This window comes from Anas acuta, chromosome 2 (genome assembly GCF_963932015.1).
Source record: "Anas acuta chromosome 2, bAnaAcu1.1, whole genome shotgun sequence".
NCBI classification, from domain to species: Eukaryota; Metazoa; Chordata; class Aves; order Anseriformes; family Anatidae; genus Anas; species Anas acuta.
This window is the reverse complement of record NC_088980.1, coordinates 147851108-147878078: the sequence shown is the minus strand read 5'-3', so window position 1 is coordinate 147878078 and position 26971 is coordinate 147851108. Positions and strand designations below refer to the sequence as shown.

Here is a 26971-nt window from a genome sequence, read left to right as displayed (position 1 = left end):
AAATGATGCAGATTGGAGTTGGTTGCTATTCCTAATGTTAAACTGTGAATGGTTCAGAGGAAAGACTGTGGCTTTTATTTGTTTATTTTTATTTTTCCTGTCTGCTATTGTACAGTGTATACAGCAGTATCTATTAGAGATGCAGACAGCTATGAGGCAATATTAATACTGATGATGACAATAAAACACTTGTGGTTCTATGTCCCATTTTTCAACCCACGCTAATGTAACCCTCTTCTGGGAGAAGTAATTATAGTGAACAAGGCTGGAGGGGTGTGATTTCTCTGTTAACCTCATAGAATCGTAGAATGTTCATGTTGAAAAAGACCTTTAATATCATCTAGTCCAACCTGTAGCCTACTACTAAAGTTCACAAGTAAACTATGCTACTAAACTCTACATCTACACATTTCTTGAAGACCTCCAGGGATGGTGACTGAACCACCTCCCTGGGCAGCCTATTTCAATGCTGCACAACCCTTTCAGTAAAGAAGTTTCTCTTAATATCCAGCCTAAACCTCCCCTGGTTTAGGACATTTCCTTTCATCTTATCACTTGGTGCTTGGGAGAAGAACCTGATCAGCTAGTACCTCCCAGGTAGTTGTAGAGAGCAATAAGGTCTCCCCTGAACCTCCTCTTCTCCAGACTAAACACCTCTTGTTCACTTAGGTGCTCCTCACAGGACTTGTGCTCCAGGCCCATCACCAGCTTTGTTGCCCTTCTTTGGACATGCTCCAGCACCTCGATGTCCTTCTGGTACTGAGGGGCCCAGAGCTGAACACAGTACTCGAGGTGCAGCCTCACAGAGCTGAGTACAGGGGGACGATCACCTCCCTGATCCTGCTGGCTGCACCATTCCTGATACAAACCAGGATGGTGCTGTCTTTCTTGGCCACCTGATCATGCTGCTGGCTCATAGTCAGCCAGCTATTGATCAATGCCCCCAGGTCCCTTTCCACCCAGCAGCATTTCAGCCACTCTTCCCTCAAAACGTATATGTCCACTGACTGATCATGCAGGGGTTTGTTCTGGTATTCATCTCATACTCTTGTTTTCCTTCCAAGGTTTACTTTGGGCTCAGACCATGGAGTTCAAGTTCTTCCGTTTCAGTATGTTGCTATACCTCTGCCCAAAGCTGCACTTGAATATGTGGGCAGTTGCTGTGGTTCAGCTGATACTTGGAAACTTAATATGACATGTTAACTTGAATTTGTGTGTGTGTGTGTGTGTGTGTGTACTAATTTTTATGGTACTAAGCTCAATCAAAAGCTCTACATTTCACTCAAGTTCTGCAGGAAAAATACAGACCTATGGAAATTCCAATGCAAACAGAACTGACAGTGGTAGATAATAAGTAGAAGAACTTTCAAAATGTGAAAGGTCTGAATGTCAGGCTTGCATAGAATTAGGAGATAGGAACTAATATGGCAGTTTTGTGTTATGTGGCATACAGTTCATATCAGTCCCATTCCATCTCAGCTCTACCAAAGACAGCTTGAACGATATCTCTGGTTTGCCAAGATGCTTGCTAGGAATCCAGGTTGTTTAAGAAGAATAAAGTGTCAGGGTGTGATAGAAGTTGTGACCATTGCTGTCCTGATGAGTCTGGTCTGATCTGGTCTGTTTTAATGCTCCATTCTCTGTGAATATTTTTTGCTGGATGGATGGCAATGCACAATCCTCCTGATGACTATGTGTGAAGAGGGTCCCATATCTGATGGCACAGGTTCACTGATGACAGATTCAGACACAGATGCCCATGCTGCATCCTGGAGAATCCTGGCTATTGAAAATAAATAAGAAATATTTCTGAGATTCTTAATGTGGTTTTATTTGAGCAGTGACACATATGAAGTGACTGGTGTTTTGTCAAAAAGCATCATCATTACTGCTGTGATACTTGTAGACTTTTCTTGTAGACGGGAACAACTCTTCACAATTTGTAACAACCAAAAACTCAAACCCAAGATCATGCCTGGTTGGCCAAGGGGCATAACAGTCTCACAAGTATTTGGCTTGGTGAAACTCAAAAGCTTGAAGCTTGTTTTAGCAGTAGAAGTTTACTGTGGCAGCATAGGCTATAGGTAAGACTATAAATACTTTCACAATTTCAGAATTACTAATGTAATTATGTCTAGCTGATAAATAATCTTAAACATATATATACAATTAAATAAATAAATAAATAAATAATTCTAAGTGTTAACATTCTGATGCCAGATCTTCATTGTTACAATAGGCCATACAGACATTTCAGACAGAAGGGCTAGATCAGGAGGGTGGGAGTAGTCTTCAGCGATGTTTGAATAGACACAGTCCCTCCCCCAGGCAGTGTGGGGTGGGGCTGCAGCATCATTTGGCTCCTTTGCCCATCAATCTGCCCCTAAAAGATAATATTCTCCCTTCCCCCAAAGCACTTTTAATCTGAAAAGTGAGTGGGTGAAACAGGAGTGGAACGTGGAGGGCAGATAGATTAATAGTTGCAAGGGCATGTTTTCACATATGCTAACCCATATGTACAATTTGTGGGAGTAATAAGTCAATCTCTCTGCCTATCAGGACAGAGGGTTTTAAACACATCATGGCTGAGATGGGAGAAAGCTTGAAGACAGAGCAAGAAAGTAAAGGCTGTACAGGGAGTTCACGTTCCAGGACTACTTACAGGATCTATTAATAGAGTTCTGGTTTGTCTAAAAATGTTAAAAATAAAATGGTTCTGCCTGGTACAGCTTGAAGTAGAGTGAAAGATTAATTATGGCATTATGGATTTAATTTTGGTATTCTTACACCCCCCCTAACCTCATGTAAGAGCAGACTGTTACCCTATACAGGAGATTGTTTGTTTGTTTGTTTTTAATTATTATTTTTATTATTATTATTAAAAAACAAAACAAAAAACACATAACATGCCTTTGACCTTTCACACAACCTGGTGCTCAGAGGGTGATGTAGAAGATCCATTTGCATTTTGCACTGCTGCTTGCTGTTCATAAGGAAAACAGCCACATTGAGATGTGAAGGTAACTGAACCAGTGAATTGTTTGGACTTCAATGTTTTCCCGATGCTTTGAAGTAGATGCAAACACATTGTCTCTAATTATCAACTGATGTAAATCAGTGGAGCTCCTATGACTTTACTAAACTTTAACTGATTTCTGTGAGGATTTGTCTATTTGTGTTCACAGCATCCATTAGATGCCAATATCTGATAAATAACAATAAAAGAAACTAACAGACCTCTGGTAACAATAGCTGAGAGGATACAAACACTGGCAGGATGTATCTCAGCATTTAGAAAATACTCTACCAAACTGGGAAAGAAATCAAAAAGCAGTGAGACTGGAAAATCTCAGAACATGTTTACAGGCTCCTTTAATTCAGTACCATTCCATTACACTGCCAAAATTAATCACTGTCTTCAGCTCCTGTCTTGGTTTCTTATTTACTGCTAAGTTGATCTCCTTGGTGAGATTTTATTGCTCCCAACTATCATGCTCTTTTAATATAAAGTCTGATACAGATTGCAAAGAAATGAATAATGTAGGGGCCAAGCAAATAGGAACTTAAGGGTCACATGTGGCTCTGTTAAATGTAAGTGTAACACCTACTCCATTAAACAGATAGCGTGTGTACAGCCTCAGATCCTTATGTGTGAAATGATTCAGTTGTATGTTAGCTACCAAGAATGAGAAGCACAGATGTAATAGCCAAGCAATGTTCTTTATCAAAACAGCAGTCTGAAAAAGAGGCTGGACTGCCTGCAACCCCTCTTTTAAGTACAGTAACCCTAGTGCTACCTGTCTTCTATGCTGTGGGAGCTCAGCTTTTCCCCTGCTCTGCCACAGTCAGGCAGCCTGACATTGTTTTTGGTATGAGTAACACCTTCCCTTGGTGGGACATGGAGAGAACTGAGACAGCTTTGCTTTGTTCAAATCCTAGATTAGGTTTTGGTTTGGAGTAGGACTCAGCAGTTCTGCAATTACAAAACAATCTTTATGGGACTGAGTCTTTTTTTTTTTTTTTTTTTTTTTTTAAGGATAGGGATGCTATTTTGCTTTGTTTATGTGGTGTCCATGGCCCTAACCCTCACTGAATTCATTGTGCTGCAGTGTATGTTTCTTAAAAGACCTGTTTAATAAAATAACAGGACATAACAGTGAAAAATGCCCAAAATGTCTGTTCTGTTTTACCATTTGAAAGATAGGCCCACCTCATTAAATAAATCAATAAATCATATGAAATCCCTAAGAAATCAAAATACTTTCAAGTACTTTGAAAGAGATTCTACATGGGGAAATTGTGTCTTTGCTTCTGCAAGTCTTGGCTAGATACATCAGACTGGTAAGAGAAGAGCTAACATAAGTAGGAAGAGTTGTAATGAATGAAAGCTGTATAGTTGAATCCTTCAGAAAACATCCTCCAGTGCATCACTGAGAAAGTGGGAGTTAACCTGGCTCAGACAAGGAGCCTGTTCTGATAACATTAAAGATGGCTAATGATGTTTAATCACTTTCTTTCCCTGTGTCAACACTTCCCCCTCAACAACTTCATTGCCTCTGATTAGAAGCAACCCATTTTAATCGACTAGTGATGATGAGCTCCTTTAACATAAATAGGTGCAGCTCCAAATGGCAGTAAGGTGGTTACCATTCCTTATGCATAGTTCAGTAAGCATAATATATATAACTGAGCTAAGGACAGTATTGCACTAGGTACTAGAAATGCAGTGTAATAGAAGATATTTTTGTCCTGAAGGATAGACCTAGCTAAGAAAGCTCAAACAGAAGTATTATTTCTAAATTATAGGTGAATGACAAAGTGTGGAGGCAGATCAGAAGCAGGTCTATCAGCTTCTTCTATCAGAAGCATAGATCAGGCAGATCTATGGCCATCTTTGCATCCTGTTCATCATCAGCTTGAAGACACTCGGCTCTTCTGCAGGTGCTTAGAGATCCTTCAAAGAAAGGCTACAGATGAGGAGTAGTGAAGTTCATCACATTGCAAACTTTAGAGTAAAGGCACAAGTTGAGAGACTGTTATAGTATGAGCCACCTGATAACAATCTTATAAGACGTATTTTGGCATGATAGGTACCAGGTTTTTAAAGCAATCAGGTCTTGCAAGGGCATATAATTATTGTGTAATAATTTCCCATTTGTCATACAGGGTTACATGCTTTCATAAGGTGTGGAGTTGCTTTTTACACAGCAACCACATAGCCTTGGGCACCTGATCCTGACTGAAATTGCTTCACTGCGATCTCTTAGACAAATACTCCTTTTCTGTTACCACGTGATGATCTGTGATGATCTTTTTATTGTCTGTGGATCTTAGGTCTCTGAAGGCTCATGGAGATGCTTCCTTTTTTTTCACTCTTCAAGTCAGCTCAAGTGGTAATGGGAAAAATTCTGTTTTCCACAGTTGGACATTTCAGCTTTCTGCTCACTGTAACACATGGAAGATGGTATCTCAAAAGCAGAAGTCACTAGTGAACACATATTGTGCGTAGCTGTCAAGAAACATGCTCTACCATTAAGCTAAAACATGAAGGCTAATACTAGAGATGTTTGAAAATGGAAAGCAAATAGTTCTGTGAACAGCAGATCAATGAAGAAGTTATTTGACTCAGCCATGGCACCCCTCCCTGCTTATTTTTATTTGACCTGGAAGAGGCAACACACAGTATATGCAGCTGGTCCAGACCTGCCTGGGTTACTGGGCAGTCAACCCCCCTTCTTTAGGAAACAAGCCGAACGTAATGCCATGTCCCTCTGATGTCTGTGGACTGAACAAATGGCTTTTGATGCTGCATGCAGCCTCAATATGTATTTTATACAGGTCTCTTGTAAAAACTTTTTTCTTCTAAGAACTCTACTCTGCTCTCAGATTTGGGGGAAGCTGGACAAAATGCATTCAAGAAGTTCACATAAGCCTTGTTTCTCTGGGAAACAGGGTAAGCAAAAATCTGTAAATTGTACATAAAGTTGTTTCCACTTTTCTTAGAAAATCTTGAACCAATTCAAGCATAACAACAAAGAAAGAGGATCAGGGAAGTTATTTGAGCAGAAGGAATTCATTGCTAACATGGGCAACTGATTCAGCCTTAGGACATCATTTTTCATGGTGAGAACTTCTAAATAGCTCTCAGTGCCAAAATCAAACCTCTGTTCTTCCTGCACTAACTCTACTCAATGCAAAAAACAAAACAAAACAAAAAACAAAACAAACAAACAAAAAAAAACACAACACAAAGCTGTTGGTGTGTTTCCTATATTCTTCTCTCTCACCAATGCAGTTGCTGTTTCTCTACTTTGCAACTCATCAACTTTCGCTTCAAGGGCAGGATGCTGGAATTTTGAAGGAGGAAAGAATCTCACACTCCTAAATGCCTTTCCTTCCTTCCTTCCTTCCTTCCTTCCTTCCTTCCTTCCTTCCTTCCTTCCTTCCTTCCTTCCTTCCTTCCTTCCTTCCTTCCTTCCTTCCTTCCTTCCTTCCTTCCTTCCTTCCTTCTTCCTTCCTTCCTTCCTTCCTTCCTTCCTTCCTTCCTTCCTTCCTTCCTTCCTTCCTTCCTTCCTTCCTTCCTTCCTTCCTTCCTTCCTTCCTTCCTTCCTTCCTTATTCCAACATCAAACAACAAAAGTCCCTTAAATGGTCTTACAGCTGAGTGTTATCACTTTAAGCTGGTAATGCTGAACACGGAGGTGCTGGTGTTATGAACTTGCTGACTGTGATTCTTGGAAAGTATTGTTGTGGGTAACAAGGTAGAAATCCACACAAATATGCTGACTTGCACCACTTAGTGTACATGGGCTTGCTGTCTCTTTTAGTGTCATCTGCTGACATATATTCTCTTTTGCCTATGACTACTCAGACATGGAAAAAAATAATATAACACTCCATAGTTTTTAAAGTGTAAACACTAGAAACTACATCTTTTTTTTTTTTTTTTTTTTTTTTTTCTTCTATTTCCTTTGGGCTGAAATGAAATCTGAAGTCTTTATTGAAGTCTGTGGTAAAACCCTTTAACTTCACTAGATTTTGTTCTTATAGTCTTACTATCTCTGTTCCTGACTTGTCCAATATGGCCCTTCAGGTTACATCTTTGCAAATGTTCTCCTCCCACAATTGCATTTGACTTGTCTGTTTACATTGTCATCTATTTTCAGAAGGCTAGAGCTCTGCGGTGTTTGTATGCAGGTTCTCAGCTGGATCTTGAACTAGTGCTGCAGTGCATCAGTATTATCTTGGTGAGCCTTTCTAACATAAAAGGCATATGCAAAACAGATATTTGCTCAATTTTTAATATAAAAGGTAAATGCAAAACTCTTATGACATTGAATAACTGTCACTGGAACTTAATTTGGATAAACACCCTAAGGTGAAGCTTTCATCTGAACCAGAGGTGAATCTGAACTTATTAGGAGCAGCATCACATTTTGAGAGGTTCATATTTGAATCCATGAACCAATCTATTATCTTTAATCTTTTGAGTCTGCAACTTTTGGCTGGAGAGTTTCCAGTAAAAAGGTATTGTACCTCCCACTGTAAATTTTACAGGAAAAGTCTTGCTTTTGAGACTTTGGAGGGGAGGTCTATACAAATCTCAGAGAACTTGGGCTGGATCTTATTCTGAAGACAGATAAAAGTGTTGAAAGCTTTGTTGGGTATGTCTGCATGCACTTCCATCATGCTTTTGATTAGAATGTGATATAACCTGAGAGTTTGGCCTGTCATAGCCTGTGGTTTCTAGTCTAGCAAGTCACACCTTTGTGCAGTGTAGACGTATATCCTTACATGGATAACACCACTGCAGCTCAACAATGCCGAGCTCCCCTCTGGGCACAAGCTAATGAGGGTGAATCAGAGCTTCATGTCAACTCAAAATGTTCTAACAAACCTTTCCAGGTGATGGGCTACCTTCTTCACAAGTGGCTTCTCCTATACCTGGCTGTATGCCGAGTGCACCAGACAAGCCAAAGTTTTTTGCGTATTTTCATCTGATGCTGTGCACTCCACTCTGGGGATTCCTCCCCATGTAGAAGCTTACCCAAGCTTGCAAAGAAAGAATGTAGTATGGAGAAAACAGACTTTGCAATAGTGGCAACAAATGCCATTTGGTTTACATGCTATTTAACCAAAGGTAGTGCAGATATACAAGACTAATAGTAAAACCATTTAGGTGTGCAGAGAGACACTGAACGAAGCACCATGTCACCTTGTCACAGCTGGAAGTAAGGTACTGCATTAACAGTAAACAACTGTCATTTTCTATATATTTTTCTCTTTGTTTTACAATTCTTCTATGGCTTTCATGGGAAAGAAATGACATTTTGTGTTAGATATCAGAAAGAAGTTAAGACTATGCTCTCCTGGAGACTTTATTGTGGTATTTGTTATTCTATTTGATGATAGGCTGTTTTTATTATTATTATTTGCACTTAACCTTTTATATCATTACATTTTCTAAATAAATAAGGTCAATATCACATAAAAAAAAATCATACAAAGTCTTTGCACAGAGCATGTAAGTCAACATTTATCCTAAAAGCTTTGATAGATGTTTTTCTCTAACCAATTTCTTTTCTCTTAGATATTTAATAAAGATTACGAATGAAAATAAATAAATTCCCCCACTTTGTCAAGCCAAAGTCTGAAAGGTAAAGTTATTTCAGTAATGAATGTTTTACATTGTATCAAATTAATCTTTCAGAGACCCCCATCATTAAATAAGTCAAGAGAGTTTATTAAGATACACTTCTATTCTTCCATTGTCTTTAAATACATACTATCTAGATATATAAAGGCCTAATGTTGACTCATTAAATGAAAGAATGCTTATTTCTGCAATCACTATTCTGTGCAAATTTAATGAGTTTAAACATAAAAATAATATAATAAAGTAGCTCAGTCTTCATCAGGCAGGAAGATTTTGCAGACTCATGCAGAAGACTGACAGTATTGAAATGCTGAAACTGAGTAATGTTACAGGCGACAGTATTAATTAAACTGTGAAAGAAGGGGGTCTCAGTAGTCCTTGAGAGGATTTAAGCCAAAGCAAGATGGAAAATATCTGTCTGTCCATCACATGTGTAGAACATTGACAAAATATTTTTACCCTGTCTGTCCTGGAAAAGAAGAAAAAGAGCAACAATTTCCAGAGAACGGATCTTTGTGTTCCATCTTTCCAAGATGAAGGCAGTACACCAATGATGATTATGTTTGGCTTTTTTTCTCCTCAAAACTCAGATGTTATGAAGTCAGCCATAATCTTTTCATTTAATGGTTCAAGGCAGATATTTTCTCCTCATTAACTGTTGGCATGCAGCAAATTGTTTAAACCCATTTATAGGGGGAAAGGGAGATGGGGTCTTCTCTCATCAATCATTCTGGCACATGGGAGCTGTGGCTGCCTTGGAGCCAGTTGCAGGAAAGGAGGAGCCCACAGATAATGGAGACAGCTGCTGCCCTGCATCAAATCACTGGTTCCATCACCTAACACCCAATTCTTCAGAGAACCAAGCTCTCCCACCTACCTCATGTATGTCACTAATTGTGTGTGTGTCTGTCCATTTCCTCTTTCTCCAGGTTCTTTCATTGAGAAACATTTGCTGCAACATCGCTGCACCTCCAAGAATAAAATGAGCTCCTTTTTTCCTCTACCCACCCTATATATCTTAATACCTATAATTTAGAAGGTGAAAAATGTTATTCAGAACAACTGTATCTTCTCTGCAGAATCCACAAAATGGCTATTGCATTACAGCAAATTCACTAGTATCTGAGATGAAATGTTATAAATTAAGGGTCAGAAGAAACAAATATCCAGTCAAGTTGAAGTCAGCTTAGGATATCACAAAATGTCCAGATGGAAGCAAAAGCTGGCTGTCTGGAAATCACAGGGAAAGACAGGGCTATGGAGGGCACATAATGGTGCCAGGAATGATTCTATATCAAAGATTTAAAATAGGTTGAGAAAACAACAAAAACACAGATTCAAGGATATTATTGTTTTCCTTATTCTAATTGTGGTTCTTGTTCAATATGAGCAGAAAGTGATTAATTCTGTGCATTATTAAACTGTTGTGGGTCTCAATGACTTGTGCAAAGATAGAACTGAAGTCAATGGTGACAGGCATTTACAGAAGAGACACCTCAGTGGCAAAGTATTTACTACAGCTTTATCAAACAGGTGCTAGCATGTTTTTAAGAAATAATATAGACACATAAAAGCACAGAATCAACTTATCTCTTCATATTAAAGAACTGAGGAGATCTAATAAAATTTTGAATTATTTGTGAGAAAATCTCAGTATTTTGTTTAAAGGTGGGCATTGTCAGGTGCAGGTTTTTAATCAATTACCTTTTGTTTAAGGCTTGTGCCATTTTTTGTTAACTTTCCAGAATATTTTAGCAGTTGTTTTTTACTGGCAGAGATGTTTATTGGAAGCCAGTGTCAATGTTGCTTATGGACATATCCAAGGATACCAAATTTAAAATTTTACTTGTGCCAAGAGGTTATTACATGTGTGTTCAGTTATTACATGTGTGTTCAGTATGTAGTGTCCCATCTGATTTATCTGCCTGACCCAGGTCTTAGCCATGCAGCTCCAGTGTACATTGGGATGATCCCAGCAAACTGCTGCAGTTTTTCTGGGACTGTATTTTCTGCCAGGTCAGACTCTTTGGAAATTTCTTGGTGTGTGTATTTTCCAAGGCATAATTACAGACTATTAGCTGTGCTTGCTATACACCCATACATACAGACATGTGTTATGCAAATATTGACCGTAACACAAATCACATTGCCTTGCTTCATGCCTATTTGCATTTCCTGGTAGCTTCAAAAAAGAGGTCCAATTTGGAAACATCTTCCAATCAACATCTTTGCTGTGAACCTACCCTTCCCCCCAGTCCCATCAGAAGTTTGAGGGGAGTTCAGCTGCTTGTCCAAATGTTGCTGGTTGGCCCCTGCACTGATTGGAACTCCTCATTTGCTTTCATTATCTGATGGGTGACAAGTCTGAACGGCTCACCATGTGTGACTAAATCCACCACAGAAGCTCGCAAATCCCAGCCTTTTGGAAGTGAAAGCTTCCTTTGGCCGCAGTTCAAACTTTCCTGTCAGGACATTTCAAACACTCCCATCACAGGAGTTATTGCTCATATGGGGGCAGGTATGTTAACACATTCTTGGCAAATCACCAAGCAATGGAACGCAAGACTCAGCGAAGGTTTTGATAGACTTGTGTTCAATTTTTTTCAAAAACCTCTTTTAACAGTAGGTCATCAATGGATATTGAGGACATTTTATGTGTTGTGTACATCATTTGCTCATACATGGAAGGTTACAGTACAGTTTGATCACACAGTATGCTATTGGGACCAGTAATTTGATAATAAAGGGCTTTTCAAGCCATCATGAAAATATTTAATGGTATTTAAAGCCTGAATGCTGAAGCTAGATAAATTTGGACTGAAAATTATGGACATATTTTTAATTGTGATGGTAATTCAACAAGAGAAAAACTTCCTATGGTTATTGAGGATTGCCTATTAGGAGGTTTTTACTTAAAACAGGAGATCAGATCCAGTGATCCAGCTCATTGGTTTTCACCTTGCGTTCAGTGCACTGGTGCAGAACCATGAGCTGCTTCAAGAACATTGAAGAAAAGCTGTTTTTGCAGCGGGTTTGAATTTCTTCTGTCTAGGAGAAAACTTCTGGGAACCCTAAAGTGATTTTCAAATAACAGTTAAGCAGATTTAAACCAATTGTGACTGCTTTTGTGGTGAAGTGGGAGTTGGCCTCTTTTACAAGCTAACTAGCAATAGGACTAGAAGGAATGGCCTCAAGTTGCACCAGGAGAGGTTCAGGTTGGAAATGAGGAGACATTTCTTCTCAGAGGGAGTAATCAGGCATTGGAATGGATTGCACAGGAAGGTGGTAGAGTCACCATCCCTGGAGGTGTTTAAGGAAAGGGTAGATGTGGTACTTAGGGACATAGTTTAGTGGGAAATGTAGGTGGCAGGTAGACGGTTGGACAAGACGATCTCAGAGGTCTTTTCCAACCTTAATTGTTCTATGATTCCATGATTCTGTTTCTACTTTCATGAGTGGATGCCAAGCAGGAATTAGTCCAGAGGAGATCAGTGGTAGGCATGGAATCAGCTCAATCAGCTCAGGTGATTACAGATAGCCTTCTGTGTCCCTAAAATCTAAACTTCACAAAATGTTTAAGGCATGAACTATTTTTTTTTTTAACTTCTATTTTCCTTTTTTTTTTTTTTCTAATTTTTCATTATTTGAAATGTAACATGTCAGTTCTGATGAGGAACAGAAATATATGTAACTTTTGTGAATGTATGGAGCTGGAGATGCTTGGCAGCTTGCAGGGCTGGGAAGCTAGTCAAGGACTATTTACTATATTTAGGTACATATTTTTTGTTCCTACTTGAGTGGCTGCATAGCATAAAAGTGTGTTTCTTCCTACTAATATTATGATGTTCTTCACTGCAGCCAGTCCTAAAATGATATGTAATGATATTTTGGTGCTTTAAACCTTGTTTTCTAACTGATGTGGTTAATCTATTTTTTGCATGAAATTATCATCCTTTAGTTAAAGTCCTATTTAAATGAGAGATATTATTATTGCAGGGATGGAGTAGTAAATGATAATAGGACAATGAAGTTTGTATCAATATATCTTAAATTAATTGAAAGATGATGACTTTCAAAAGCTCAAATAGCTCAATGAAGCCACTAGTATGTGGAGGCATCACAAGTATGGAAAAGTGATGAAACAGGTGCTATATAAACAGAGAACAAAGGGATGTGTCCCTGCTGCCCTTAAAAAGTTATTGTTTTAAGGAAACAGGTTAAACACAAATGCCAAAACAGTTTTTTTCCTTATTCATTTAAGTGTTTTGAATGTACCAGAAGTCAGACAGAATCACAGACCATTGCATGAAATACCTGAGGGACCAGTTTGTCTCAGGAACCATCATTGTCTGTCAGGACTATCTACTTCTAGCTATTTGAATAAAAAAAAAAAAAAAAAAAAAAAAAAAGACCAGATAACTGAAATGACTGTAAAATCAAAATTTCTTCCTATTTTTATTATTATATATATTTTTTCAAATATCGTTGTTTCTGTGTGGTGACTACTGAAGTCCACTTTGTAGCCTGCTCATGGCTTGTGACAAGTGCAGTAAAAATTCTGTGGTTGAGATTTTTAGCAATTTTTCCTTGGATGGTTCAGGAAGAGTGACATCAAGAAGACGGGTGGGGCACCTCACTCCAGAGGGATTTTCAGGCTTCATGTGGGCAGTCTGACACTGTGCATCTCTCTCAGAGGACTGCAAATTAAGCCCTGGGGGACTCAGATCCTTCTGGGAGCACCCCAGGTAAAGGTAATTGGATCTGGTGAAATGTGAGGAGGTGCATCCAAGCCTGCAGGAGATGGACCAGCAGCTGTTTCATCTGGCTGCCACCTGCAGAACTCGCAGTGCTGCAGGTTTGACATTAAAAGTGAAATAAGCTGATTTCCCCCTTGTAGAAGTTCAGAGTGCTCTGCAGGTTCCTGGGTAAACATATGCCATGCTGACATCAGTGCCAGATGGGAGATGCCATGTATAATTTTGGAAGATAATTCAGAACTCATTGCAAAATGTAGGCATTTGAAACAGCAACTGCCAGGTGATGGAAGAGACAAGTATCATCACGCTCTTTCCTCGGAAAGGAGAATTTACCCAAACATCTTGATGGGAATGAGTCTGGCCAGCTGCCCTCGCGGTGGGAAGAACAAGCCCAATGGCTGCAGCACACCATGATGATACCTGGGGGAAGTTTCTTCATGGTCTAGGTATCAATGGGGAGCTACCTGCCTCTCTAAATCCTTTGCATCTTCCAGCTGTCTCACGTCCTGTCGAGGTCCTCTGGAGCTTTAAATGAATAAGAAAATAAATATTTAGAGAAAATAAAAACCTTTTGAACTTTTCAGTTAGAAAGAAACTAGAAAACTTGGAAAAAATGGAAAACAAAGGGTATGTAAAAAGTAAGCAAAATATTAGTAAAATGAAGTAAAAACGTTTTGTTTCAAGTAGAACAAGACATTTTAGTTGTACAATGCCCTTCCCCCCAGTGATACTTAGCTATTTGATTTTATTAAACTATTACACAGGCAAATACATTTGGAGCTAATGAGACAACTACACAAAGCATTTCAGTGCAGCTGTTGAATTAGAAAGTTCAGAGTCTGCACGGTTCTGGGTGCCACTAACTGTTCTATAACACAGTTATCTGGAAGGACATAGAGCCAGACAAGAATCCTGACCCTAAATTATTGTATGCATTTTTGGTAACCACCCAGCTCTTAACAAAATGACTATGTTCCCTATGTGCTATGTCAAATCCTGTTGTATAATGTTACATATCCTGATAGGTATCAGTCGCAATTACTGTCTGGATTCAGGTAGATGTTACTATGTCACTTGGAACAAAAACAAAGAAAACAAAATCCTTTTCCTCTTTGAGAGAAGATTGCATCTTCCCAGCATGGGAAGTGAGTCTATCATACGCTTCAGGACATTCATCTTTTTCATTTGGGGAGGTATCCTGCGTGCAGTCTGCCACTCTCAGAAAGGCAGTTTCAAATCTACGAATGCTTGCTATGCTTGCTACTGGTATTAGAGCAGACCAACATCTGTTGCTGGAAACCACCACTTTTCAGACAAAAGTACCATCCTGGAACTATTAATGGATGATGGAAAGGAAAGGTTGACATGTTAGTAACTGAACTGAAACCAAAATTACAAGCCATGGGAAGAACGGCTGCATTGCTGTGCGTTTCTGCTTCACATTTCATGTGATTTGGAGAAGTACAGGAGTTATATACTGTGCTCTCTCTTGAAATGTAACACATAGTAGGCTTCTTATGGGAAATTGAATTGGAGACATCTCTGATATCTGGGTCAGGTAATCCAGCACTGTGGCTCTTCCAGTTCTGCAGTCTCTTTCCAGGCTCACGCAGCCCTCCTTGGCAGCTGCCAAGACCCACACTCCTTCTTCTGCTCCCTGTTTCCACCAGTGTGTCCAATTATTTATGTCCAATGACCCCCTTTATGAGGATCTGCATTGTGCTTTATCACTTGTGGCAAGCCGAGCGTGACTGCAGGCAGCCTCTGAGCTCTGGGACTCCTTGAGATCTCCCAGGTCCTCCAAGAAGCCGTGATGGACCAGGTCATCAGCTCTGTAAATCAGAGCTTGCCATTGCAGGCTGGTGGGAACCCTCTTGAAAATCAGGACACGTATTTACCTGACAAAGTAGGAGCATAGGTATCCAGCTGATTTTTGAAAATACTGGCTGCTGTTCCTTGCTGGGATACACTTGGACTCTGAATGTCTGTCAATGTTTTTCTTCCCATATGCAAGTTCAGAATAAGTATTTCTTTGTTGTTGTTACCCCTAAAAACTCTGTTAATCTTAGATCTACATAAAGGCCCAGGGAAAAGTCTCTCCTTTCTGCCAAAGAGATCTCGGATAAGCATCTGTGAAAGAGTTAACAAGGTCACTTTCCCTGTGTTGTTCATTAACTCTGTATCTTTCACAGCCATAAATTGTGAAAACCGCTGCTTAAAATACTTCCAGGATTCCTCTGCATTGCCCACAAACTCTGATGCATATGTAATAATCACACCACTTGGTACAGAACAGTAATTCAGGTTGTGGTTTTCAGCTGTCCATCCTTACTGGCGGCGTTATGTGTGGGGCAGCTCTGGAATTGTGTTCTTCTGAGTCAATCTCTGTTTTTTTTGAAATTTTCAACCTTTTCCTTTTGAACTGCTACATTGCACTGGTCTCTTTTCCATCGTTTCTAGCCACTGCATGACTATTTTGCAGGCACACAGCATTACTGAAACTCAGCACATGGAATTTATTCTGAAGAGCAGACTGTAAATGAAGAAGCAGCAGAACATAGCTACAGACTGCCTGGGACAGAGCCTCCTTCTCTTGAGAGACAATCCTGTATTTGTTCGTACAGCTCTTTGCACACTAACTCCTACTGGATACACCTCTAGCACTAAAGAAAACATGCCTAGAGCCCTTCTCTGGCACAGATCCCCTATTATTAAACTCTGTTACTCTTTAAAAGAGGGTGGCTGTGTCCAGGCTGCCTGTTGGGAGTTGGCCGTGGCTTGTGTTAACACCAGGGCCATTCCTGAGAATTGCTCAGGGACATGTTACTGTCACAAACCAGAAATGTGCCACGAGATGTTCCACAGTTAAACAGTGGAGATGACAGATTTCTGGTGTCCCACAATGCTCCATGGGACTGGTTAATTTACTGGCATGAACGTGGGCTTCTTATCTGTTACCACTAGGAGTTAATGTAAACACTATATGCTAACAGGCAAGATATTGGTACCCCTACTTGCGTTGCAATATATCTTCTTTTGTGAACATTAAACTGGATTTGTCAACCAACAGGACTAGCTCTGACTCACAGACCAGATTACTCATGGCTTTTATTGACAAACTATCTAGTAGAAAATGTGTAAGTGAGCCAGCACAGAGAGAACTCAAATCAGGCTGATTCTCTCAGTTGCACACTTCTCCCACATGGCTGAGGGATCATATTCTTTCTTCCTTATTCTCTTTGTGTTACTATTTTGGATGTGCCATCTGGGCCAACAAGGACAGGAGAAGAACGAGTCCCCATGTGGCCTGCCTTGAAGGCTGGTGTTTAGACCATACCTCAGTTGGGAGATCAAGGCTTGAAATCCCTCAGTTGGAGGAGGGCCTGGGACCATCCGTTCCCAGGGCTGTACTTTTACTATTAGTCTGCTGGGAAAAAAAGTGGAAGGAGTCCCTTCTTCACGCTCTTTTGTTATTGTTTTGGTTTTCAATGGCACTATTCATACAAAGGGCATTGATGCTCAAATGTTTTTGCTGCATAACCTGGGCTAAGGTCACAGAAGGATGAAGATTTTCTGCCACCTCCTGTCCTCACTGGAACCATTTCCTACCTGTGAGCTCAAGACAATTCCTGGCTTAGCACCTAGGAGACCAGAATTGCCTTCAGGAGGTGTCTGATCTAATTCTTGCTTGTGTTAGGAGTCTAGGTGTCTGAGCTGTCCTACTAGAGCCAATTACTTACTTCTTAGACATCACAGTGGATAAGTCAGGCACCTGAAGGTGTAACTCTGGTCTCTTTTCAGACTTTAACTTCTACAGACACAGGCTTTTGTTCCACGTGCTCTAGAGCACTAATATTTTCATGTAGCAAACTGCTCTGAAGGATTTGCTCTGCCACAGATTTTGATGCATACAAGTGATCAAGGCTATGCAAACCCTGGTCACCCCAACAAAGCACATTGGTTTCCATGAATTCATGCATGGCACCAGCAAATGTGCCCTCACACAAGTGGCTAGCAAGCAAACTGAACCAACAGACAGTCACTGGGGCCTGCAAATTAAATGTAAATACAGTCCTGAAAATCAAGATCATAAATGTTTCAGGCTAATTTATTTTGTAAAGGTGGATTAATAAAGAAGCGGCTTCTCTGTTAGAACATCATCTGCCAGGGAGCAGCCCACAAAGAATTAACAGCAGGCGATTTTTATCTCTTTCCCACTCCTTCTCATTCCACCAAAAAGAAGGATTCATGCGGGAAAGTGCTGACACATTCTTAATCAAAGGTGTGTGAATTGCTCACATCAGTGTAATTTTATTATTCTGTTGCTGGGATACTTTAATAATAATAATAATAATGGTGATGATGATGCAAAATCTTATTAAGTCATTGAAGGGTAATGCTTTGTTTTTCTAGATTTATTTTTTAATTTATTAAGGAAGCCTGTTACAAGAACAGACAGTATACATATTTTCTATAAATGGGCAGGGAAATTCATAACGAAATGTATTCCTGTGGTTGGTACAGTAAACACCCTGTGGTTCCAAAAAGGATCCAAGTGCTATGAGCACCTTGAAAAACATCAAACAGAGACTAGCAGGGAGTGTGTTACATGAACATCACTGACTGTTGGGGATATGGTGATAGATTGAAATCTAGCCTGCCCTTTGGAGCTGGGTTTGGGAGGGATCTTTTGCATGCTGTTCTCTGGCAGGGCTCAAATTTGGCAATTATTTGTTTAAACAAACAAACACAGAAAAATACCACCGTTCAGGAATGGGACATCATGTAACTTTGGCTCCAAATGTATTGCCCAAAGCAATTTTGGATCAGTTGACTCCTAAAGCCTCTTCTTCCCTGTTTCTGTTGTGATAAAACAGCAGTGCTCCTGCTCGTGGCCCGTGCAAGATTATGTTGTTTAATCTGTTTGTTCAATTAAATTGGCTTCTGTCTAGATATACAAAAGTTGTCTGAGACTATTTTTATCTCATTGACAGACAGCCTCTTAATTATTTCCTGAGGCTTCCACCCAAAGGCCATCTGTTTTAACCTCTAACAGTTCAGGTAGGCTGTTACAAATAACATTGAAGGCCCATATGCAATAAGCAAGCACAATGTGATACTGAAGAGGCTAAACCTTGTTCTCTAGAGATGAGCTATTGTGGGTGTAGTAAACTTCACTAAGTGCAACCTTCACAACCATGGATGTCAGATTTAAGTGACTGCTACTGGGTTGAGAATTCAATCTTTAGAACTCTTTGTGTTCCCCCATACCAGCAGTCAGAAGGAGAAGCTCTATAGGTATATATTACCTCTTAAGAGGGAGAAATTTGTTTTGATCACTGGAAGAAGTAAAGGTGATTACTTCAAAAGCTACAAGGAGGAGAAGCATATTGGGAGAAATAATCCTAATTGCAACATTAAGTAACTGGTCACTGGAATATACAGAAAATTATTAGAGAGGTTTAGGTATCTCTTAACTCTCCAATTGCAAGCGAAGTGACAAAGAAACAGGAATCAATTAAAAAGGAACGTTTTTCTCTTGAGATCAGATCCTGGTATCCCTGCTACATTTAACAGTTTTCAACGAAAAGAAGGCAGAAGACGGTAGATATGAGATTGCATTATAAAAATTTAAAAAGTATAGAATTAAAAAACAATCAAACCATCAATCAAACAAACAAACAAAAAAAATTGAACACTGAAAAAAAAAAGGTTTTTAATATTATGTGGGAAAAGGAACGTTTAATTGTAGATTGGGCTGCAGCTTTGATCAAGTGAAGGGCTGACCTTGCAGTTCTTGGGAGGACAATTCAGGGGATTGTTTTGTGGATGACTAGGTCAGACTGAAACTTAAAATAAAAATAGAGGAACTGTAACAAGAGATACAGAATTAACCCCAAAAGACTGTTTTGAATTTGCTATGCAAGGAAATCTGAGCACATAGAGACTCAGTAACCCATATAGGTGATTTGATACCCCAGGTCCGATAAGAGAAGGCAAAATACCTCTGAAGAGTTCAGTAGCAGGAAAGCATGTGAACTTTGACTTAGAGAAGTCCTGCTACAGGCATTCCTCATGCTGTGACAATCAGTTCACCACCATAAACTAAATACTCAGGAAAAGATACATAGATGCTATCACTGGACAAGATTTTGGATGGAGATGATGGTGACAGCAACTCCAGCTTGAATGAACTTTTCACAGAACTAATGGACTTCACTGAAGCAGAAGAGATGACTGTCTGCCTAAGGCAGCCCAGTTATTAACTTTACAATAGATGTTGGTGCATGAGCTGTGATGTTGTTGAAAAGAAGAGACATTGTGGTGAAAAATAAGTGTTTATCTTTATTGCAGGATATATTTGAAACTCATGCGTAGGAAAAATAATAATCTGGAAATTGCACCACAATTTTAACAACACTGTGAAAACAAGTACTGGGTTAAAAATATGTCAAGCTCTTCGTTTACTGAAGATGATTTTTTGGAAGAAGGAAGGACTAGAATCCTTTAAGATACACCTAAGGACATATTTCAAAGGATTCCACATATAACAATAACATTCCACAAGGTATAGAAGACAGAGAATTTACCATAAGGTTTCTTTCTTCTGCCTTAAAGCGAAATGAAGAGATTGATAGAAAGATAGGCAGATCTGCTTAGCAGTAGAGGGAGTAAAAGAACCAACCCAGTAGAAATTAAAGCTAAAATCCTCATATAAAATGGGAACATTTTCTCCTGTCAAACAAGGTGGAACAGGCTCCCCAGGGAAGTGGTCACTGCACCGAGCCTGTCTGAATTTAAGAAGAGATTGGACTGTGCACTTAGTCACATGGTCTGAACTTTTGGGTAGACCTGTGCGGTGTCAAGAGTTGGACTTGATGATCCTTAAGGGTCTCTTCCAACTCAGGATATTCTATGATTCTATGATTCTAAGGTGAAATGTGAATGTGAGTGGAACCATCATAGCTGATAATGGGTATTTTTTAGGTAGTTATTCCAATTGATAGAGTTGGAACAAAAAGATTATATGTTTATATTTTTGAAAGACAACGTGTCTTTGGAACACTTTGCATATTTAAATGTTTTACTAGAAACTACGACATATTTTTCTCTGTATATTGAGTGTAAACATTTAGATGACACTGATTGATGGTAGATGAGTGGAGGTTCACAGTCAAAGGCTCTGGGTGAGAGAAATTCCGGTCTAGAGTAAATTAACAAAGACATGTATTATGAGGTAGAAATTACATATTTACTTGGGAGAAGTCAAGAGGTAGGTTACAACCATCCAGTTCACTGCTGACTTAGCTGTCCCAGCAAAGAAGGCGTAGAAAGATTGTAAAGATTTGTACACATATCAGTGGATGCAACCAATCTCCTCAAACCACCCATCTAATGATCACTCAGTGCAGCATTGCCCAAAGGAGAAATTGAAGAATGATGGTATTTCCATGTGTAGAGCTTGTGGGCTATCTGTAATAGCTAAATGAAAGCAATCAAACCAAAAAGCCCTTCTTTAGGTCTGCAGCGGTATACATAATATATGTATAAGTAAAAGATGTTTACTTATGTAAACCAACTGTGTCCCTGATAGTCTCCCCCATCTAACCCAATGCCGGGTAGTTCTCCTGCCTCTGACCCCCTTCTCCCTCTTAATATCTTCTTGTTTCTCTTTTGGTCACCTTGGTGCTGCTCCACACGTAATTTTTTGAGGAATCTATAGATGAGAATCCACCAGCATTTATTTTTGAGATACCATATCTTTGACATATATTGGGTAAACTGCACAAGAGTAGTGCTTGAAAAGATGGCAACCCTGAATTATCTTGGTAATGAGTCTGAGACAGAGCTGTTTTGGGGAACCTCCAAAGCAAGCATTTCACTTCCTTTTCAGGGAAGTGTGGTCAAAACTGGATGTTACTGGCTGGCAGAAATAGAAACAAGCTTTAAAACTTCTATGTATTTGAGATTGGTTGTGAAATTATTAAAGTTGGAGCCTAAAAGGGATTAGAAAACTAATTTCTTGCTCCAACCTTATGTTCATTTCTCATTTCATGTTCTTTTTATTTGTTTATTTATTTACTTTTATTATTTCTTGTCTTCTTGCCTCATTGCTTGCTTGCTTTGTTTCCTTTGTTTACTTTGCCTCATTTCCAAAGCAGAGGCTGAGTTTTGAATACTAACCCAAAGGGAGTATTTTTATTTTCTGAAGGCAGTCTCCAGAATATTTGCTGACTAGTCTCTAGAACATTTTGCTGACTACAGTCAGAGGTAGGCATCATGCATGTCAATATGATTTTAAAAGAATTTTGTCTGCTTTCAAGAGAAGCGTATGCTGGAATTGCCATATCGAAAGTTTGGGATGAGGGCCTGTAGTAAATGCACAGATGATTAGCATACAGTGGCCAGGATAAATATGTTCAGGCATCTGAGAAATGTGTTGGAATCTCATTACGCCATCTAAACACACCCTAAGAGATCCTGGTAAAATCACTTCTTAAGCCATATTGTCTTGTGGTTATACAGTGCAGCTCACAATCTGACAAGTGTTGTGAGGTATTTCCATAACTCAGTATCTTTTCTGAGCATTTCAGTTGCCTATTTTTATTTGTTTCCTTCTGGAAGAAGTAGTTTCTTATTTTCTCATAGTACTTGTGAAGATTTACTGTGAAAATCTTTCCTAGTGATTTCCCACAAATTTTGTTATATGGAAAAAAGCATGTACCTAATGTGGAATTAAAAACAAAACAAAACAAAACAAAAACAACAACAACAAAAAAAAAACACACAAACAAACGGTAACATCTGCAGGGAATATCTTAACTTTAGGCATGCTTCATAATTACCTAAAAATGGATGTCCTTCTGCCTCTCAGATCTTTTCTATGCACTGCAGTATGCTTATCAGTACCTACTTGTCTAAATCAATCTTATGTCTCTGGGAGTCTTGCTTGTCATTTCCCTGTGTTTCCCCGGAATTTTAATTGCAGTATTTATATAAAAAATATTATTATAAATAATTATATCTTATTAATTATCAGACTGCTAGTTGTTAACATTTAACATTACAGGAGGTGGGAACTAGTAAAAAAAATGTACTTTTCATCTAGGTCAAAAGAATCTGACATGTATGTATAACACCTCAAAAAAAGCTGACTTGGTTAAAGTTATCTTATGCAACTGAATCATGCAATCTGCATGACACCTCATGACTTTCCAAATATTACCTTGAGCTGACAATGCTTGGGAGACATTTTGTTCCAGAATAAGTCTAGGTTACACAGGGATTAGGTAAAGATATATCCACACTTTTCAACTTGCCATTGTATTATAACTTTATGCACTCTGTTGACTAAACATCACTCTTATTTACACAATCAAACCCCTGTGAGTTTATTGTGATTCATTATACATTTTACTTCCCCTCCCACTTCTTTGCTTAAACAGGTAGTGCTTGTCAAGGACCTGGTCCTAAAGGCATGAAGTTGTGACTAAGAAGCTGAGAATTTGATGCCTTGACAGAGCTTGGTGGGAAAGGAAGGGCATGGGGCTGCACACTTCCCCCATGCTGCAGGGAGATGCTGCAGTCAGTAAGCAAAGGTAATGTGAAAATGTTATAGTCTGTCCTAGCCCTAGGTGGAAGCTCTCTGTTCCTGCCAGGAGACTTAGGCTTCCTGGGCCTTTCTCTTGCCTTGACCTGCCATGGGAAGTTGTAACCTCCACAGGCTGAATTTGCCTCTTTTCCCCTCTTCATTACATGCCTCTGAACTTCTCTCCAAATTTCCCTCTTCCTGCTCCACCTTTTATTGATCCTGTGGCCAAATTCCTTGATAGCAGTTAAAAGACTTCTCTGAGGCTTTGCTAAACCATCTGCTTTACGATGAGGGCCTCCTGAGGGAGGGGTGTGTGTGGGGGGGGGGCTGTTGCATAGTTTGAAACTGATATTTGTGAAGAAGCAAGGGACTGATTTTTCTGTGTGTTGTAAGGAAGGCCATGGTGTCAGTAGGATAAGTAGCCTAGGAAAACAGAGAAACAGCGTGAGGGACCTGGGTTGGTGTGGCATTAGGCAAAGAGGAGACAGGTAGATAAGTCATATAATTTTGAACCTCACTATGAAAAGAAGGCTTCTTAGCATATTCTTCCTCAATGTCTGGCTTAGTACAGGATCAGTTATTTTGGAGTTTGTATGGGATGGGAATTTGGTGGAGGATTTGTTGCTACTCAGTTTATAAAGTACATGAAAATATAGAGAATGGAGGGAACTAAGTTGCACAGAACAGCCCAAGTGAAGGGGCGTGGCCGGAAAAAAAAGCTAGTCAGAAAACTTGCAGATTAACATGTGCTCTATGTCTGTGTGCAATATTTTTCAAATTATGCATCTATACCTAGTCAATAATATACTTATGGGAATTCATCATTTCACCATTGACTCCACTGAGCAGGACCAAATTCCGTTAATACATTAGCACGTCATTACAATGGATTGTTGATTATCACCAACACACCTGCAGACTGAAGTGCTCTGCTCTGAGTGCTAAGGGTGAGAGTCTAAAGATATAGCTCTAGGTAAAAGTTTTCTTAGGATACTGGCTCCTGTGAGGAGAGCAAACTTGGAGGGTTTCTAGAGGTGTGAGGTCTACCTTTTGGTACCCTTAGGAGACAGAAAGAGGATAAGTAAGATAGATGTGTGTAGCCTGACTGTAGTTCTGAAACCCTTTTGTCTCTAAATGCTTTGTTCCTGATGCTAAATAGACAGCAGTTTATTTGAATGGGTTTCTGATCACTGCATAGGCTACTGATCATAACCTCCTTCAGGGAGGATCCATGGATGCTGGCATCCAGTCAGATTTTGGGCTAGGCACACCTGACACCCAGACTCATGTGGCCTGCAGCTCAGGCTCAGCTTTGAAACAACTTGAGTGGCACCTGCTCAGAGCCTGAGGGTTTAAGGTGTGCAGAGAGGGGAGAGAGGTGGGGAGAGGGAAAGCTTAGGCCCTGCCACAGCCAAAGAGGGCTTCAGCTGTGATCCGTGATCCGCTGGTGTTGCTGATTGCATTATGAACTTTAAAATGCAACGTGTAACATAGCTCATGAAAGTGTTTAAAATACCGGCACTTAGTATTGTAGTTATTAATTAATAATATGCATTTATATAGCACCATAAATGTCCATGGCACTTTACCGATAACGATATTCCCAACAGTCAGGGATATTAAGCCTAAGCACTTGGAAGACAGCCAAATGATATAACTGGATAAAGCCTACCGGTTAGAGTTAAGGAATTTGGTTTTGAATTGCCTATTGGAAGAAAATCACTAAGGGCAGTGCCTGCATTATTACCATGACTGGAACGTTTGGCGAACTGAAATGAATGTTGCTGAAAACATTTTTTTTTTTCATGGAGTGGTGTATGAGTCTGTGCTATTCTGACTGAGCATTGCTACAACCTCTGTGCACAGCGGGATAAATATCAGTTCTTCAGAGACCACTTGTCTCCGGTGGTGACTATGTGTTTGAAAGAATGGAAGAGTAAAAACTTGTCTTTTGTGGTGCTTTGGGCAAATATGTTCATCTGTGCAACAGATCTATCCAAGAGAAAATAAGGGCTGGTGAGAGGGAAGCTAATTCCCTAAACAATGCTGAAGCACAACAACAGTCCATACTGATTAAAACATTGAGCTAACCAGGAGGTGTAACTTTCTGCTACTGTCTGTGTCCCCTGGCATGAAGGAATCTAAAGAACAGGAAGAAGGTGGATGCATGCGTTTTTGGCAAGAGCAGTAGCTAGCTCTGGCTTAACAACCCTGGACAACCTGGGGCATAGGAGTGAAGCAGGTTTAATTAGGCAGCAGGTTTAGGGAACTTGGGAGATATGGCTCTGCACAGAGATGCTGCTATTCTGAGTTTTAAGAGGCTTGTTATGTGAGAAATACATGTCCTCTGCCAAGCCCAAAGGGGAATGGGCTTAGCACCAGGGGTGGAGGCTTGTACTCCCCACAGGTGGCAAATATTCAGCAGCTTCATGGCATCTGCGCAAGTCCCTTACCAGGCATACACACACAAATCACATGGAGAGAGGTGAGCTGGGTGCTCCTGCTCACCCCTTTGTATTTCAGAGGCCAGAGTACCTGTCGAATACAGCATACCCCAAATTGTTCTCTTCCTCCCTCCTACAGCACAACTGCCAAGGCTGTGTTGACTTGGTAAGCTCCTGGAAAAGACTTTTATGGTGAGCTGGACTTGTCACTAAAGAACAAGAAAAGCAGGAGAGCTTGTCTCTCCCATTGCTGTTATAAAGAAGAGAGCTTTGCTCCTTCTCCCTGGCTGGAGGGCAAACCAGCATTGCACCATCATTCCTGGTGGCTCATGAGCTGTGTGGTGAGGTGTCTCTCTGTTGCTCCCACCTATTTTAACCCTTGTGCTATTTTTTTTCTCTCCTTTTTTTTTTTTTTTATTTTTTCTTCCAATTTTTATGTTTTCTACAGAATGGTTTCTCTTTTCTCACTGCAACTCCTTAGAGTTTTGGTTTTAGAGAGCTATTTTGAAAGTGGAATTAAAAGTGAATTATTCTGTGCTCTTTGTGCTTATGATTGTCAGAGGTGTTTTTTCATGTCTTGTATACATGAAAAACTGGCCAAAAATGTAATGAGCTCTAATGGAGGCAAAGTTAAGTGAATGATAGTGGAGAAAATCAGTGATGGAGTTCCTCCAGGCTCTGCCAGGTTTAGAGGCTATTGTATTACAAAAGAGCACTTTCTCCCTTTGAAAGACAAGACCCTGGTGAGAAGATCAGATGGACCTTGACAGAGGATGCAAGGGGCTTTGGCCTCACTGAATCTGGAACTGGGTGTCCATTTCAAGCAAGAGCCAAAGGAGAGCCAATCAATAGATTTCTCACATCTTTTTGAAGCTTAAATCTCCACCTTTTAGTGGTCTAAAAGTTTTGACTGAGCTTTCTTACCTTCTGGTTTTGGACTGTCTGTGAACCTCATGAGATGACTTGCTCCTGTGCATTCCAGTGGTTTAAGTAAGTAACCATTTTCAAAAGTCTTTTGAGGTCAGAGCAAGAATCTCAAGTCTTTTGAGGTTCCACCTCTGTAAGACAATTTTTAAAGAGGAGAAAATTCCCATTTGAATTCTGTCTTTCTATTCTGCTTAACTCAGTCTTCAGGTTCAAGGCCCAAGACCACATGAAGGGCTTTAAATACCTTTCTTGTCTAAAAAGGGATTATGCAAAGATATTACTTCCTTACCTCCAGATCTGGGCTCCATACATGTTCGCACTGATGACTGTTTATTAGATACAAATAAAGTGGTTTTTGTTTACTGTGTTCCCTGTCTTGTGTTCCTGCTGCTCTTGATTCAACCATAGAGGAACACACTGGATTTTACTTAGGTTCCCATCTCATCAGCAGGATCAGTAACTGCATTTATGCAGTTGCTTTGCAGAGTAGACCCTTGCTTTCCTCATCCTGTGTGCAGTACCTCTGTGCTGCAGTGCCCTTTGCACAGGGCATTTCTGTCTTCTTGTAGGATGTGCACTACACTCAAGCATAGGGC

General features: G+C 39.9%; 1 long non-coding RNA gene across 1 annotated transcript; it reads right to left on the bottom strand.

Annotated features, from left to right (window-relative positions):
- Positions 1-955: 955 nt before the first annotated feature.
- On the bottom strand, positions 956-26969 carry LOC137851851 (uncharacterized). Its single transcript, XR_011093538.1, has 3 exons — positions 26665-26969; positions 26373-26506; positions 956-1783 (listed from the first exon to the last, which is right to left on the bottom strand). It is a non-coding gene; the product is annotated as an uncharacterized lncRNA (long non-coding RNA).
- Between the last annotated feature and the right edge of the window lie 2 nt (positions 26970-26971).